The 16,877-nt window shown below is 40.2% G+C and overlaps 1 long non-coding RNA gene across 8 annotated transcripts in view; it reads left to right on the top strand.

The window, feature by feature from the left end:
* LOC131402577 (uncharacterized) overlaps positions 1-16,205 on the top strand; it is a 28,297-nt gene extending 12,092 nt beyond the window's left edge. For 7 of the 8 annotated variants that reach the window (XR_009218789.1, XR_009218791.1, XR_009218790.1 and 4 more), the window contains 2 exons: positions 15,472-15,590; positions 15,751-16,205. This is a non-coding gene — a long non-coding RNA (uncharacterized LOC131402577). Of the gene's footprint in view, positions 1-15,468; positions 15,591-15,750 lie in introns of all 8 variants that reach the window. The other variant, XR_009218785.1, reaches the window with a different exon arrangement.
* Positions 16,206-16,877: the final 672 nt, after the last annotated feature.

Genomic DNA, 16,877 nt, shown 5'->3' with positions numbered 1-16,877 from the left:
GCCGGTCAGAAATGTTGGAGATGAAAAACACAATGGAGGAGATAAAGAAAAGTCTGTAATCTTTAAAGAACAGAGCTGAGAGTATGGAGGATAGAATTAGAAATCTAGAGGATAGGAGTGCAGAAATGCTCCAGATGGAGGAGAAGACAGAAGTAAGCCTAAAAAAAAGAGAGGAAATTCTGCAAGAAATATCTGACTCATTTAGGAAATGCAACATAAGGATTATAGCTATTCTAGAAGGAAAAGAGAGGGGAAAAAGGAGCAGAGAGCTTGTTCAAAGAAATAATAACTGAGAACAGTCCAAACCTGGGGAAGTTTGAAGTTTTTCCAAACCTCTCCAAGGCATGTAATAGTAAAGCTGGCAAAAGTCAATGACAAAGAAAAAATATTAAGGGCAGCAAGGCAGAAGAGAGTAAGGTACAAAGGAACTCCTATCAGGCTCTCAGCGGATTTCACAGCAGAAACTCTACAGGCTAGGAGAGAGTGGAATGATATATTCAAAATTCTGAAAGACAAAAACTTTCAGCCAAGAATATCCAGCAAAAATATCCTTCAGATATGATGGAGAAATAAAAACTTTCCCAGATAAACAAAAGCTAAGAGAGTTCATTGCCACAAGACCCCCACTACAAGAAATGCTCAAGAAGGCCCTCATACCTGGAAAAAAAAAAAAGGGGGGGGTACAAATCCGTGAGCAAGGAGAAAAATAGGTAAACAAAATCAGAAAAATTGAAGCTCTCTATCAGAACAGGTTAGCAAATACTTAATTATAACAGCAAAGATAAAGGGAAGGAAAACACCAAAAATAAATATAATCTTGTCATTTTTTTTTTTTTTTTTTTTTTTTTTTTTTTTTGTGAGGAGATCAGCCCTGAGCTAACATCCGCCAATCCTCCTCCTTTTTTGCTGAGGAAGACGGCCCTGGGCTAACATCGGTGCCTATCTTCCTCCACCCTACATGGGACGCCGCCACAGCATGGCTTACCAAGCAGTGCGTCGGTGCGCGCCCGGGATCCGAACCAGCGAACCCCGGGCCGCCGCAGCGGAGCGCGCGCACTTAACCGCCTGCGCCACCGGGCCGGCCCCCTATAATCTTGTCATTTTAACCACAAACCATAACACAAGATGGAATAAGTTGGGACAATAATAACTTAGAAGGGGAAGAGGAAACGGATGGAATTGACTTAGTCTAAGGAAATAAGAGACTATCAGAAAACGGACTATCTCATCTATGTGATTTTTTATACAAACCTCATAGTAACTACTAAGCAAATAATCAGAACACAGACATGTATGATAAATAAAGAGAAAACTAAGAAAACCATCATAGAGAACTACCAAACTGAATTGGTAGTCCAAAACACACAGGACGAGAAACAAAGGAAGTGCAGAAGAACCAGAAAATAGGTGATAAACTAGTAGCATTAAGCCCTGATATATCAATAATAACTCTAAATGTAAATAGATTGAATTCTCCAATCAAAAGAGACAGAGTGGCGGGATGGATTAAAAAACAAGACCCCACAATATGCTGCCTCCAGGAAACACATCTCAGCTCTAAAGACAAACACAGGCTCCGAGTGAAGGGATGGAAGATGATACTCGAAGCTAATGGCACATAAAAGAAAGCAGCTGTTGCCATACTTCAGACAAAGTAGACTTCAAGATAAAACAGGTAATGAGAGACAAAGAGGGGCAATATATAATGATAAAAGAGTCACTCCACCAAGAAGGCATGTCACTTATAAATATATATTCACCCAACAGAGGAACACCAAAGTACGTACAGCAACTATTAACAAACCTCAAAGGGATATTAACAACAACACAATAATAGTAGGGGACCTTAACACCCCACTTACATCGATGGATAGGTCATCCAGACAGAAAGTCAATAGGAAATAGTGGACTTAAATGAAAAACTAGACCAGATGGACTTAATAGATATATAGACAGCACTCCATCCAAACACAGCAGAATACACAGTCTTCTCAAGTGCTCATGGGACATTCTCGAGAATAGACCATATGTTGGGAAACAAGGCAAGCCTCCATAAATTTCAGAAGATTGTAATCATAATAAGCCAAATTTTATTCTTTTTGTTGCGATTGTAAATGAGATTGTATTCCTGAGTTCTCTTTCTGTCAGTTCGTTATTAGAGTATAGAAATGCAACTGATTTTTGTAAGCTGATTTTGTACCTTGCAACTTTGCTGTCGTTGTTGATTATTTCTAATAGTTTTCTGATGGATTCTTTAGTAGGGTTTTCTATATATAAAATCATGTCATCTGCAAACAGCGAGAGTTTCACTTCTTCATTGCCTATTTGAATTCCTTTTATTCCTTTTTCTTGCCTAATTTCTCTGGCCAGAACCTCCAGTACTGTGTTGAATAAGAGTGGTGAGAGTGGGCACCCTTGTCTTGTCCCTGTTCTCAGAAGGGTGGCTTTCAGTTTTTCCCCATTGAGTATGATGTTGGCTGTGGGTTTGTCATATATGGCCTTTATTATATTGAGATACTTTCCTTCTATACCCATTTTGCTGAGACTTTTTATCATAAAGGGATGTTGGATATTGTCAAAAGCCTTTTCTGCATCTATTGAGATGATCATATGGTTTTTATTCCTCGTTTTGTTAATGTGGTGTATCACGTTGATTGATTTGCGGATGTTGAACCATCCCTGTGTCCCTGATATAAATCTCACTCGATCATGGTGTGTGATCTTTTTAAGGTATTGCTGGATTTGGTTTGCCAATGTTTTGTTGAGGATTTTTGCATCTATGTTCCTCAATGATATTGGCCTGTAATTTTCCTTCTTTGTATTGTCCTTGCCTGGCTTTGGTATCAGAGTGATGTTGGCCTCATAGAATGAGTTAGGAAGTGTTCCATCTTCCTCTATTTTGGAATAGTTTGAGAAGGATAGGTTTTAAATCTTATTTGAATGTTTGGTAAAATTCTCCAGAGAAGCCATCTGGTCCTGGACTTTTATTTTTTGGGAGGTTTTTGATTACTGTTTCAATCTCTTTACATGTGATTTGTCTGTTCAGATTCTCTATTTCTTCTTGATTCAGTTTTGGAAGGTTGTATGAATCTAAGAATTTATCCATTTCTTCTAGATGTCCAATTTGTTGGCATATGGTTTTTCATAGTATTCTCTTATAATCCTTTGTATTTCTGTGGTGTCCATTGTAATTTCTCCTCTTTCATTTCTAATTTTATTTATTTGAGCCTTGTCTCCTTTTTCCTTAGTAAGTCTGGCTAAAGGTTTGTCAATTTTGTTTATCATCTCAAAGAACCAGCTCTTTGTTTCATTGATCTTTTCTACTGTTTTTTAATGGTGACAAAGGGGCCATACTAATGTAAGGTGCTAATCACAGGGAAAATTTGGTGTGTGAAGTATATGGGAACTCTGTATTATCATCACAATTTTCTGTAAATCTAAAACTATTCTAACATTAAAATTTTATTTAACAATTTTTTAAAAATAAAGGCAGGGCTCCCTGATATCAATAAGCCTCGTGAAAATGCATTCATTAATAATCAGAGGAAGCACCCCCCACATGCTTGTACACACACACACACACACACACACACACACACAAACAAACTCGGGCACAGGGAGGGAGCCCCGGATCTGACTCTGACATCTCAATGAACAGATTCCAAAAAGCAATTACACTGCCAAGTATTATGCTAAAACAATTATTGAAATTGCTAGTCAAAAACAGTTAATGGATTAATTAAGACAGATTGACCTAAAAGCTGATTTAAAATTAACCTGACGCGTGCATGCTATCTAGATAGTGACTCTCTCCTATGAGCTAGCCTCTCATTAAAATCAAATTCCACTGGGAGAAATTACACACTTGCACCGTGATTGGGAAGAACAGGCCGCGTTCACTCAACCATTGATGGAACTGGAGGGTCATCAGACGAGGTAAATGGAAATGAGTGTCCTGTCCTTCCAGGTGCGCTGCGATCTGTCTCAGTAACAAGCCACCTCCCTCCCATTTTTCCCTTTGAAAATGATGGAAACTCATTAAAATTGCGTCAGCTCAGGACCCCAAACCACTAGGTGCCTGAGTGGGCACATCTGAAGCTTCCAAAGGGAAAGATCGGAAGGGAGGGGCCGTGGGCTGGGGTCCCGTGGACGCACTGCGGGCAGGGAAGGGAACTGAGCAGCTCTGAAAATGAGGCCCCTCAAGCACTTGAGGAAACTCGATGGCTTCCACCCCTCGTTTCTCTAAAGGTGAGAAAACCCATGCTTGTTGGAGACCAAACTCCAGGCAGGTGGCAGAGGCAGGAGCTCTTTTCAGCGTAATGCTTTTCCCCACCCAGCACCTTCTCCTTTCCACTGCCGTATCCAGATGGAAAGAACTCATGGTGAGGTTTGTGGGTTTACAGGCCTGGATCACACCTTGCTCCTGAGTTTAGCCCAGGGGTGTCCCAGTCTGAGTGAGCAGTTTTCGCTTGTCCCCATATCCCTAGCCGGCTGCCTGCCACTGGCTAACCTAGGATCCTGTGGTGTGTGCGCCCATGTTGGGGGATGCACCTGAGAAGGCCTGCCCTGCTGGAGGAGGGTCATGGGCACCCCTCCCTCCAAGGACCCTGGCTCCTGGCAAGAAGGTCTCAGCTGATGTCTGGAACACAGGGGTGTAGGCTCCTTGTTCCTTGTAAACCCCTGGAGTTACCTTGATAACATTTTTTTTAAATGGATCCCCTGCTCAGCATTTTTATGAGATAAAGAATTTCCCCCATTAAAATTATTCAAGTTTAGTAATAATATATTATTGGGACAAGCAGGAAAACACAGGATGCTCCAAAATGATCCATTACTTGGAGGATTTTAAAATTCTAATGAGAGAAACCACTCTCTCTCATTGTTCATCCTCTTGGCCATCAGCAAGATTAGTCTGGGAGAAGGACAAGGCAGGAATTGGGTACATTCCTTATTTATCTCTCTGATTTCTCCAGAGTTTTTCTTTTCTTCAAAGAGAAATCTCTGGGCTCTGCAGGGCTTGTCAGTGGTGATGTCAGGCAACTCTGAGACTGTGCAGAGCAGGAGGATGAGAACAGGGGAGGGAGAAGAGGAAGAGCTGGGACCATCACTTCCCATCACAGGCTGAGGCTGAGTTAATCTCCACCTAGGTCAGGATCCCAGGAATCGGATGTCATCGGCCTTGTCACACCGTGGGGGTTGGGAACAGAGAACAGCCAAGTCGCCACGGCCACTTTCAGAGAAATAAAGTGGGAGGGCACCACTGGGAGCCAGTTTGAAAATGGTCACTAATGTGAAATAATAAGACACACTTTTCAGAAAAGTGAAGACAATTCTTTTGGTTCTCAGACTCGCAAACACCGTGTGTTCTTTAGGAGCAGACTGAAGCCGTTGACCTCTAGGGTGATTGTGAAAGGAATTTGGGCTCCGTCACTGTTTCTGAATAAGTCAGAACAGTCCATCACTCACTCCTTGGCAATGCGGAGGATGACCATTGTCCAGGTGCTGTGGGGTTGAGACCTCTATCACTCAGGGCATCCTGCCAGGCAGAGGGGGCTGGCCTGGTGGCCACTAGACTTTTATCAGATGTGGGATTTGCAAATATTTTCTGCCATTTTGGATTGTGGATTATCTTTTTTCCTTCTTAATATTCTCCTTTTATGCACAAAAGTTTTTCATTTTGAAGTCCAATTTGTCTAATTTTTCTTTTGTTACTTGTGCTTTTGGTGTTATATTTAAGAAATCATCGCCAAATTCAAGTCACAAAGATTTACTCCTATGTTTTCTTCTATGAGTTTTATAATTTTGGCTCTTATATGTAGGCCTTGGATCCATTTTGAACTCATTTTGTGGATGGTGTGAGGTGAGGGTCCAGCTTCACGCTTTTGCATGTGGGTGTCCAGTTGTTCCAGCACCTGTACTAACTGTTTGTGGGTTTCTTCGGATTTTTCCTCATGTATGATTCTATCTGCATAAAGAGGCATAAAGAGGCAACTCTACTGCATTTCCAATTGTTGTGATTTTTATTTTTATTTTATTTCAAACTGTCTGTGCCTTTATATTTAAAGTGCAATTTTTGTAGATAGTATACATTTGGGTCTTATTTTTATATCCCTCCCGAGAATCTCAGCCTTTAACTGAACTCTTCGGTCCACTAATGTGTAAAATGATGAGCAAACAAGATGGTGGGATAGGAGTTTCAAGCACAGGTTGTTCAGCAACAGCCTTGAACAAAAAGAACAAAGTTAGAGGCATCACACTTCCTGACTTCAAAATATACTACAAAGCTATGGGGGCCAGCCCGGTAGCATAGTGGTTAAGTTCGCCTGCTCCACTTCGGAGGCCCAGGGTTCACAGGTTCAGATCCTGGGCGCGGACCTACACACTGCTCATCAAGCCATGCTGTGGTGGTGCCCCACATACCCAAAATAGAGGAATATGGGAACAGATGTTAGCTCAGGGCTAATCTTCCTCACCAAAATATATATATGTATACTACAAAGCCATAGTAATCAAAACAGCATGGCACCGGCATTAAAACAGACACACAGACCGATGGAATAGAAGAGAGAGCCCAGAAATAACTCCATGCATTTATGGTAAATTGATCTTTGACAAAGTTGTCAAGAATACACAATGGGGAAAGGATAGTCTCTTCAACAAATAGTGTTGGGAAAACTGGTTTTCCACACATGGAAGAACTGAACCCTTACCTCACTCCATATGTAAAAATTAACTCAAAATGGATTAAAGACTTAAATTTAAGACCTGAGACCATAAAACTATTAGAAGAAAATATAGGAGAAAAACTTGAGATTGGTCTGGGCAATGCTTTTTTTGGACATGACCCCAAAAGCAGAGGCAACAAAAGTAAAAGTAGACTAATGGGATTCATTCAAACTAAAAAGCTTCTGCACAGCAAAGGAAATCATCAACAGAGTGAAAAGACAACTTACAGAATGGGAGAAAATATTTGCAAACTGTAATCTGATGAGGGGTTAATATCTAAAATATATAAAGAACTCATACAACTCAATAGCGAGAAACAAGTAACTCAGCTGAAAAATGAGCAAAGGATATGAATAAACATTTCTCAAAAGAAGACATATGAATGGCCAACAGATACATGAAAAGGTGCTCAACATCACTAGTCATCAGGGAAATGCAAATCAAAACCACAATCAGATATCACCTCACACCTGTTAGAATGGCCATCATCAAAAAAACAAAAAATAACATGTCTTGTTGAGGATGTGGAGAAAAGGGAACCCTTGTGCACCATTGGTGGAAATGTAAATTGGTGTGGCCACTGTGGAAACTAGTATGCAGGTTCCTCAAAAAATTAGCAATAGTATCAATAGAACACCTTGGTATGATTGATAGAACCAATCATTGTACATAAAACAGATCTGCACATATATGATAAATAAAAGAACGTAAGGGAAAAAATTAACAGTAGAACTACCACGTGATCCAACAGTCCCACTCCTGGGATATATCCAAAGGAAATGCAATCAGTATTTCAAAGAGATATCTGCACCCCCATGTTCACTGCAGCATTAATCACAGTAGTCGAGATATGGAAACAACCCAAGTGTCCGTTGACAGATGAATCGATAAAGAAGATGTGGTACATATACACAACAGAATATTATTCAATCATGAGAAAGAAGGAAATCCTGCCATTTGTGACAACAGGGACGAGCCTGGAGGACATTAAGCTAAACGAAACAAGCCAGACAGAGAAAGACAAATATGGTATAATCTCACTTATACGTGGAATCTAAAAAAACAAAAAAACACATGGAACTCATAGAAGCAGAGATTAGAACGGTTACCAGGGGCTGGGGTTGAGGGGGGGAGATGGTGGTCAGGGGTACAAAGGTGCAGTGACGCGGGTTGAGTAAGTCCAGAGATCTAACGTACAGCACGATGACCACAGTTAATACTACTGTGCTGAATACTTGAGATCCGCTAAAAGAGTAGCTGGGTGCTCTCATCACAAAAAAATGGTAACTGTGTGAGGAGATGAGGTGTCAATTAGCTTGACTGCAGTAGTTATTTCACTACGTATATGTACATCAAATCAGCATTGGATACTTTAAAATATATAATTTTTATTAAAAATATATAAAATTAAAAATAAATAGCTATTGACATAGTTTTGGGTCTGTAACTTTATTTCTTTTTTCTATTCGTTTCCTCCAGTTTTTTCCCCTTTATTTGTCTTTTTAAAACTTTCCTACTGGTTTTTTCAAAGGAAGTAGTGGAGACATGATTCACATGCCATAAAAGTCAAGTTTTTTTATTTTACAGTACTGTTTGTTATGAACACATACATTCATAAACCACCACAGAAATCAAGACAGAAAACAGCTCTGCTGCTCCCAAAATTCCCTGTCTGCCCCTTGTGGCAGCCCCTCCTCCCCACTAGCCAACACTGATCTGCTCCCTATCAGTAGTTCTGCTTCTTCCTGAATCTCACAGGGATGGGATCACACACTATGTAACAACTTTTTGAGCTTTACCTTCTTTACTTAGCAGATTGTATTTGATATTCATCCATTTCGTCTCACATATAAAATGCTTATTCCTTTTCATTACTGAATAATATTTCATTGGATGGATGTGCCACTTATTTACTAGCTGAAGAACATTTATATCTACAGTTTGTCTGTTTGGGTTGTTTCCAGTTTTTGGAAATTGTGAATAAGTCTGCTATAAACATCAACATACAGATTTTTGTGTGAACGTAACATTTTGATTCTCTTTGACATATATCCAAGAATAAGATTACTGGATCAGAAAGATTACATGGTCAACATTTCTTGAACTTTACAAGCAACTCTCAAAATGTTTTCCAATATGGCTGAAACATTCTACTTTCCCAGCAGGAGTGTACGAGCATTCTGGTTGCTCTGCATTCTTGCCAGTACTTGATATTGTTGCTAATTTTTTAAGCCATTCTGAAAGGTGCACACATGTATCTCATTGTGGTTTTAATTTGAATTTCTCTGATGACTGATGATGTTGAGCATTTTTTCCTGTACTTTCATTCCATTTGTGTATCATTTTTGCTGAAGTGCCTCTTCAAATCTTTTGCCAATTTTTTACGAGGTTGTTTGTTTTGTTATTCAGATTGAAGAGTTCTTCATATACAGCGAATAAAAAGCCTTCACAGATGTGTGTTGCAGAAATGGTTTCTCCCAGTTTTTGACTTGTTTTCCTTCTCTCAACAGTGTCTTTTGAAGAGAAGAAGTTCTTAGTTTTGATAAAGTTTAACTAAACAAAATTTGTTATGGGTGTGCTTTTGGTTTCATACCTGAGAAATCTTTGCCTAATCCAAGGTCATGAATATTTTCTCCTAGAAGATTTATAGTTTTAGATTTTACACTTACTGCTATGATTCACTTTGAGTTAATTTTTGTATGTGGTGTGAGACATGGGTCCAAGGATTTTGGGGTTTTGTTTTGTTTTGAGTTATATATTATGGTGGATATTTTTGCATATGAATATTCAATTTTTCCAGTGCCTCTTTTTGAAAATACCATTCTTTCTCCATTAAGTTATTTTAGCAACTTTGTCAAATATCAATTGCTCATACATGTGTGGTTCTGTTTCTGGATTCTCTCTTCTGTTCCACTGATCTGTGTGTTTATTCGTTCACCAGCACACTATTGATTATCGTAATGTTATAATATGCCTGGAAAGCAGGTAGTTTAAGGCCTCCAACTGTGTTCTTCTTTTTCAAAATTGTTTTGGCTATTCTAATTACTTTGCCTACTCAAATAAATTGTAGAATCAACTTCATAGTTTCTACCAAAAATATGCTGGAATTGTAATTGGTATAGATCAACTTAAGGAAAATTAATATTTAAAATACTGAGTCTTCCAATCCACGAACACTGTATATTTCTGCTGGGGTCTGAATGCTTATGTCCTCCCAAAATTCACATGTTGAAATCCTAACCCCCAAGGTTGAGAGTGTTAGAAGGTGGGGCCTCTGGGAGGTGCTTGTGTCATGTGGGTCGAGCCCTCATGAACAAGATTAGTGCCTTTATAACAAAAGAGGCTCCAGAGAGAGCCCTTGTCCCCTCCACCGTGTGAGGACACAGCAAGAAGGCACCAGCTATGAACCAGGAAGCGGGCTGTCAGCAGAATGTGACCGTGCTGGCGCCTTGATCTTGGACTCTCAGCCTCGAGAACTGTGGGAAATAAATGTCTGTTGTTTATAAGCTATCCAGTCTGTGGGTTTTTTACAGCAGCCCGAATAGACTAAGACCATTTCCCTGCTTATTGAAGTTTTCTTTCACTTCTTCCATCAGTGTTTTGTAGTTTTCAGCATAGAGATTCTACAGGCATATTATAGGATTTATTCCTAAATATGTTATGATTTTTGTTGCTATTGTAAGTTGCACTTTAAAAATGTCAGTTTCTGGGGGCCGGCCTGGTGGCGCAGTTGTTAAGTTCTCATACTTCACTTCCACGGCCCTGGGTTCTCGGGTTCAGATCCTGGGCATGGATCTACACACTGCTCATCAAGCCATGCTGTGGCAGCATCCCATACAAAGTAGAAGAAGATTGGCACAGGTGTGAGCTCAGGGACCATCTTCCTCAAGCAAAAGAAAAAACATGTCAATTTCCAATCATTTATTGCCACTGTATAGAAATGCAAATGATTTTCGTATGTTGACTTTGTATCCTATGACCTTGTTACACTCATTTATGAATTCCAGTAGCCTTTTTTTTTTGTTATATTCTTAAGGATTTTTTATGTAGACAGTCATGTCATCTGTGAAAAAAGACAGTTTTACTCCTTCCTTTCCAATCTGTATGCCTTTTATTTGATTTTCTTGCTATTTCACACCAACTAAGAATCCAGTGTGGTGTTGACTGGGGACAATGAGAGCGGATGTCTCTGCCTTGATCCTGACTTACAGGGGAAGCCTTTAGTCTCACTGTCTGTGATGACTGCAGGTTCTCAGGGACGCCTTGTATCAAGTTAGAGAAGTTCCCTCTACTTCTACTTTCCTGGACTTTTATAAATGGATGTAGAATTTCTTCAAATGCATTTTCTGCATGTCACATGATTTTCTTCTTTACTCTGGTGATGTGGTGGATTACACTGTTTTATTTTTTGTCCTATTGGCTATTTTTTTTTCAGTCATTTCTCCAGGGTTCACAATCTCCATCTCTAACTTTTCCTGTTCCACTTACAATTAACATTTTAGTACTTCAGGTAAAATATGGAAATAGTGCAGCCATATTGGGCCACCCCGCCCATCCTTTATGCTGTAGTAACTGTATGTACTGCATCTACATATCTTATGAACCTCAGAAGAAAATATTATCATTTTTTAAAGACTTTATTTTTTTAGAGCAGTTTTTGTTTCACAACAAAATTGAGTGTTTGGTACATATATGCCCTGCTCCCATATGCACAGCCCCCCCACTATCAACTTTGCCCATCGGATGGTGTAATTGTTACAGATGACGAACCTGCACTGACATGTCATCATCACCCAAAGTCCACAGTTTACACCGGGTTCATTCTCGCTGTTGTGCATTCTGTGGGTTTGGACAGATGTCTGATGACATGTATCCACCATTACTGTGTCATACAGAATAGTTTCACTGCCCTAAAATCCCTCTATGCTCACCTATTCGTCCTTCTACCCTACCCATAATATTACAGTTTTTACTGTAAGTTGTGTGTATTATACAAAAGTTAGAAGGAGAAAGCAGAAAAAATGAGTAGCCTTTGACATTTACCTAGATATTTACCATTTCTGAAGCTACTTATTCCATTCTGAGGATCTGAGATTCCTTTTCTGGTATAATTTCCCTTCTCCTAAAGAATTTCCTTTAGCATCTTCTATTGTAGAGATTTGCTGGTAATAATTTCTCTTAGTTTCTCTAAATCTGGAAATGCTGTCTTTCAACAGTGATTTTCGAAGGATATTTTTGCTGGATATACGATTCTGCATTGACAGGTCTTTTTTTCTCTCTCTCTCAACACTTTAAATCTCTTTTCTCATTCTCTTCTGGTCCCCATAGTTTCTGATGAGAAGTCAGCTATTAATCAAATCATTATTCCCCTCTGTGTGAACTGTCATTTTTCTCTGTTGCTTCCAACATTTGCTTTTCGGCCTTGGTATCCAGCTGCTTGATCTGATGTGTCTCTATGTGGGACTGTCTTCATTCTGCTTGGTGTTAGTTGAGCATCATATTTGCAAATGTCTATCTTCCATCACTTGGATAATTCCAGCCACTATTTCTTCAAGTATTTTTGTCTGCACGTTCTGTCTCTCCATTCCTTCTTTGAAGCCGACCACATGTATATTAAAGTTTGATCTTACCTAAGAGTGACTGAGGCTCTGTTATTTTTCCACCCTTTTTTCTTTCTATTTTCCATGTTAATTTCTATTGCTCTACTTAAATTCCATGTAAAGAATTTGTTATTTCTAATATTGTATTTTTCAATTCTAAAATTTTCTTTTTTAAATTTTTCTGCTGAGATTTCCTACTCTTTCATTTGCTACAAGCATGTTTGTTTACCTTCACGGAGGATAGTTATGACAATCACTTTAAAATCTTTGTTTAATACTTATGCTTTCAGCCAAGATGAAATAACAGGGAACTAATTTACCCTTCTTCCCACAACAACTGAAAATTTTGGGGAACATATATGAAACAGTAGTTTTCACACAGTGGGTCTCAGGCAGCAGAGTTCAGTGACCCCTGAGAGACCTGGAACTGACAAGGTGGGCCCTGTGATGGCCCTGCTGCCTGGAGAGAGAATTCCAGGCTCCATCACAGGGAAGGAGAACCCAGGTGGACCCCTGAGCTCTCCCTGAGTTGAAGAGATGGCACTGGGTGTCCTGGGAGGCTGAGGTGACTAGAGCACATATGGAAGACCACCCAAGAAGTGAGAACTGCAGCAAGAGAGAACTTCACAGATTCTCCGTGGGCCCACTGCATCTTCCACTGAGTAATGACCAGTGCACCCATGTGAGGAAACTACCCAACACTACAGAATCAAACACCAAAAAATTAGAGGAAATAATTCTTGGAGCTCACACAGACAGGAATGGTTTGGGTTCAGCCAGTCCACACATGGCTTAGGAAAGCCCCATAACTCGCAGGAGATTGTGTCCAGTATTCAGAGTGGCCTCAGTGGTGGAACACAGTCAGCCCTGGACTAAATGTGACTCAGATCCCACCTGACAAAGCTTAGAATCAGCCTGAATGTTTCCAATTGTTTCAAAGTAACACAACTCTGCCCCAGGAAACAGCTCAAGAATATTTTTAGGAGTACAAACTATCCAGGTTCCAACAAGGAAGAATACACAATGTCTACCAGCCAACCAGAAATTACCTGGTATGCAAAAAAGCAGAAAAACACATCGTGTAATGAGGAGACAAATCACTCAATTGATACTGACCACAAACAGCACAGATGACGTAATTCATAGACAAAGATGGGATGTTATTACTGTCGTCATATTCCACATGTTCAAGAAGTTAGAGACAAGACTGACAATGTAGGGGGTCGGGGGTGGGTGAAATAGGTGAGGGGATAAGAGGTACAAACTTCCAGTCATAAAATGAATAAGTCGTGGGGATGGGATTACATCATGGGGAACAAAGTCAACAATATTGTCATAACTTTGTATGGTGACAGATGGAACTAGATTTATCATGGTGATCACTTTATAATGTATATAAATGTCAAATCACTATGTGGTGCACCTGAAACTATCATAATATTGTATGTCAATACTTCAGTAAAAAAAAGAAAAGGCTGATGATGTTAAGTAGAAATATGGAAGATAGGAAAAAGACCCAAAAACTTTTAGAGATGAAATGTCTGTAATTAAACACCTGTAATGAAAACTTACTAGATGAGATTAAGAGCAAATCTGTCAAAAGATTAATGAACTTGAAGACATACCATAGAAACCATTCAAAATAAAATACAGAGAGAAAATAGACCAAAGAAAATGAACAGAAAGTTAACTGCAGGACAACTTCAAATGGCCTCAAATATATGTAATCAGAGTCCCAGAAAGAGAAAGAGAAGAAAACAGAAAAAACAATTTGAGGAAATAATGACTGAAAATTTTCCATATTTTATTAAAAAAAAAAAAACTATAAACCCACATCTCCAAGATACTTAATGAACCCCAAGTCTAAGAAGTATGAACAAGGCACATCATAATTAAATTGCTTAAATAGGGTGATAACAAGATAATCATGAAATCAGACAGGAGAGAAAAAGACCTGCTGAGTGCAGAGGAACAAAGGTTAGAATGAAGACAGATCTCTTACTGGATCTCAGGCCAGAGCAGAGTGAAGCAAGGTCTTCAGAGTATTGAGAAAAAAAGCTGCTAATTTATGATTCTATGCCTGGCAGCAAAGGGTACAAATAAGATAAAATATCAACTTTCTCAGACACACAAGAGCTGAGATAATTCACGGTCACCAGCGGATCAGCGCTGAGAGATGCTGAAGGAAAATGACACAATATGGAAACCTTATGTGAAGAAAGGGATAGAGAGCACTTTCTGTGGGGTATGTAACATGTCGAATAAAACGTGTGACAACATGGACACGGAGGCTGCAGTGGGGGTGGGAGAGTACTGTTGTGAGGTTGTTCAGGCGTCATGAAGTGGTCTGATATTATTTGGAGATAAACTGTGAAAAGTTAAAGATGTGTACTGTAAACCCTAAGGCATGCACACACACGCACACACACAGCAAAGACTCATCCAGAATAAGCCAAAAAAGACGATTAAATGGAATCATAAAAAATACTTAAATTATCCAAAAAAAAGCAGTCTAAGAGGAAAAAGCAAACAAAAAACAGATTGGTCAACTAAGAAACAAATCGCAGGATAGATTCAAATCTAACTATTATCAGCAGTAACATTAGATGACAGTGGTCTAAAAACCCCATTTAAAAGGCATAATTTGTCAGATTGAATAGGAAAGCAAACTCAACTACATGCTGCCTACCCCAAACCCACTTTAAATATAAAAACACAAATAAATTAAAAATAAAGAGATTGGAAAAACATGCCATGCTAACACTAGTTGAAAGAAAGCTGGAGAAGCTATACTAATAGTAGATAAAGCAGATTTCAGGCACAGTGAATATGACCGGGAATAAAGGAGGTCGTTGTGAAATACAAAAGGGTCCGTTATCAAGAAGACATAATACAGACTGTTTATGCACCTAATAACCGAGCTTTATGGCACATGAAGAAAAATCCTTATCTGCCAGTTCCAACACCTGGGTCATCTTGGGATTTATCTCAGTTGATCCTCTTTTCTCTTAATAATGTGTCCCACTTACTTGATTTTTGGATGTTGGGTGATTTTGCACTGTGTCCTGGACATTATGAATGTGGTGTGGTGGAAATTCTGGATTCTGTTATTTTCCACCAATGACTGTGTCTCTTGGTTCAGCAGGTAGTGATCTCAGCTGGTCTTGAACCGCAAACTGGCTCCTGGCTGCAGCTCCAGCCTCAGTTCAGATCTTCTGTTGTTAGCGAGTGGCTTGCGCATGCGTGGTTCAGTCCATCAGAAAGGTGAGGGCAGAGTCTGAAGTTTCCCCTGCACATTTCTTCCCCTCCTGCAATCCCCCTCCCTCTTCAGTGACCATGTCCCGGACGAGGTGCCTGGAGAAACTCAAAGGTGGGTTTGGAAGCAATTAACTGTTATTCCAAGCTGTTTCTTTTCCTTTTGTAGGTTAAGGAGATGTAACCACCAGCCATCCTGAAACTGACCAAATGAGGCACTCAAGGGAGATGTAACCACCAGCCATCCTGAAACTGACCAAATGAGGCACTCAAGGGAGATGTAACCACCAGCCATCCTGAAACTGACCAAATGAGGCACTCAAGGGAGATGTAACCACCAGCCATCCTGAAACTGACCAAGCCTCACCACAAGAGCTATGCCCATGACCTTTGCTTTATTTTTAATGCAAAGATCTCTCCAGGAGGAGCTTAGGCCTCATTATGTGGAAGCATGTTCTCCAGCTGAGCCTGTGCAAGTGAATACCCCCACCTCTCCCTTTTGAATATTATTCCCCAACTGAAATAAAAGTTCCTGCTTCCCTTAGTTCTGGGACGCCATGACTTTGGAAATGATTCCTCACGGCCTCCTATTTGCTGCAAATACAGTTTACTTTGTGAGACAACTTCCACTGGTATAGTCTTATTTAACTCACCAGGAGGCGGGCCCACTTGGTTCGGTAACAAGCCCACTTGGTTTGGTAACAACCACAGTCCCCCAGTTTCATTTTTCTTGTTCTTGGGCTGTGAAGACTGTGGTTTTCCCAGAGCCACTGCCTCCCATGCCCTGCTCTGACTGCACATGGCCCCAGAGTGGAAGCCACAGGAATTCACTTCAAACTACTCCCCCGGAATCTGTCTGCTGCTGTTCACTCCCCAGTGCCGTCAAGCGGCTCCTGGTTGCGTTATGTACAGATTTTCTAGTTCTCTGTGGGTGAGGCAGTGTGGCGTGATCTTACAAAATCATTACAGGAAGCAGAACCAGTAATTACCCGTCCACTTTTAGAACTGCCTTGTGCACGAACCTCACATCCTTTGAGTCACATTTGGAAAAAGTGTACTTTTCATCTGTTTCAAAGGTCGAGATAGCTTCACTGCAGGGGACTTGAATAGATTACCATCTTCCAGAGGACATGAGTGCAGCGTAGTGAACGGAACCCCTGAATAGCCACGGGTGCACTAGACAAGGGTTGGGGTCGGCTACCCCAGGAGGGAGGAGGAGAGGACAGCTGGAGCCTATTCTGTTTTCAGAGTCCCTGTCAGCACAGCTGTCTGCTCCTGCCCAGAAGCCACCTCCCC

This window comes from Diceros bicornis, unplaced genomic scaffold (genome assembly GCF_020826845.1).
Source record: "Diceros bicornis minor isolate mBicDic1 unplaced genomic scaffold, mDicBic1.mat.cur scaffold_160_ctg1, whole genome shotgun sequence".
NCBI classification, from domain to species: domain Eukaryota; kingdom Metazoa; phylum Chordata; class Mammalia; order Perissodactyla; family Rhinocerotidae; genus Diceros; species Diceros bicornis.
This window is presented reverse-complemented; position numbering and strand designations above follow the sequence as displayed.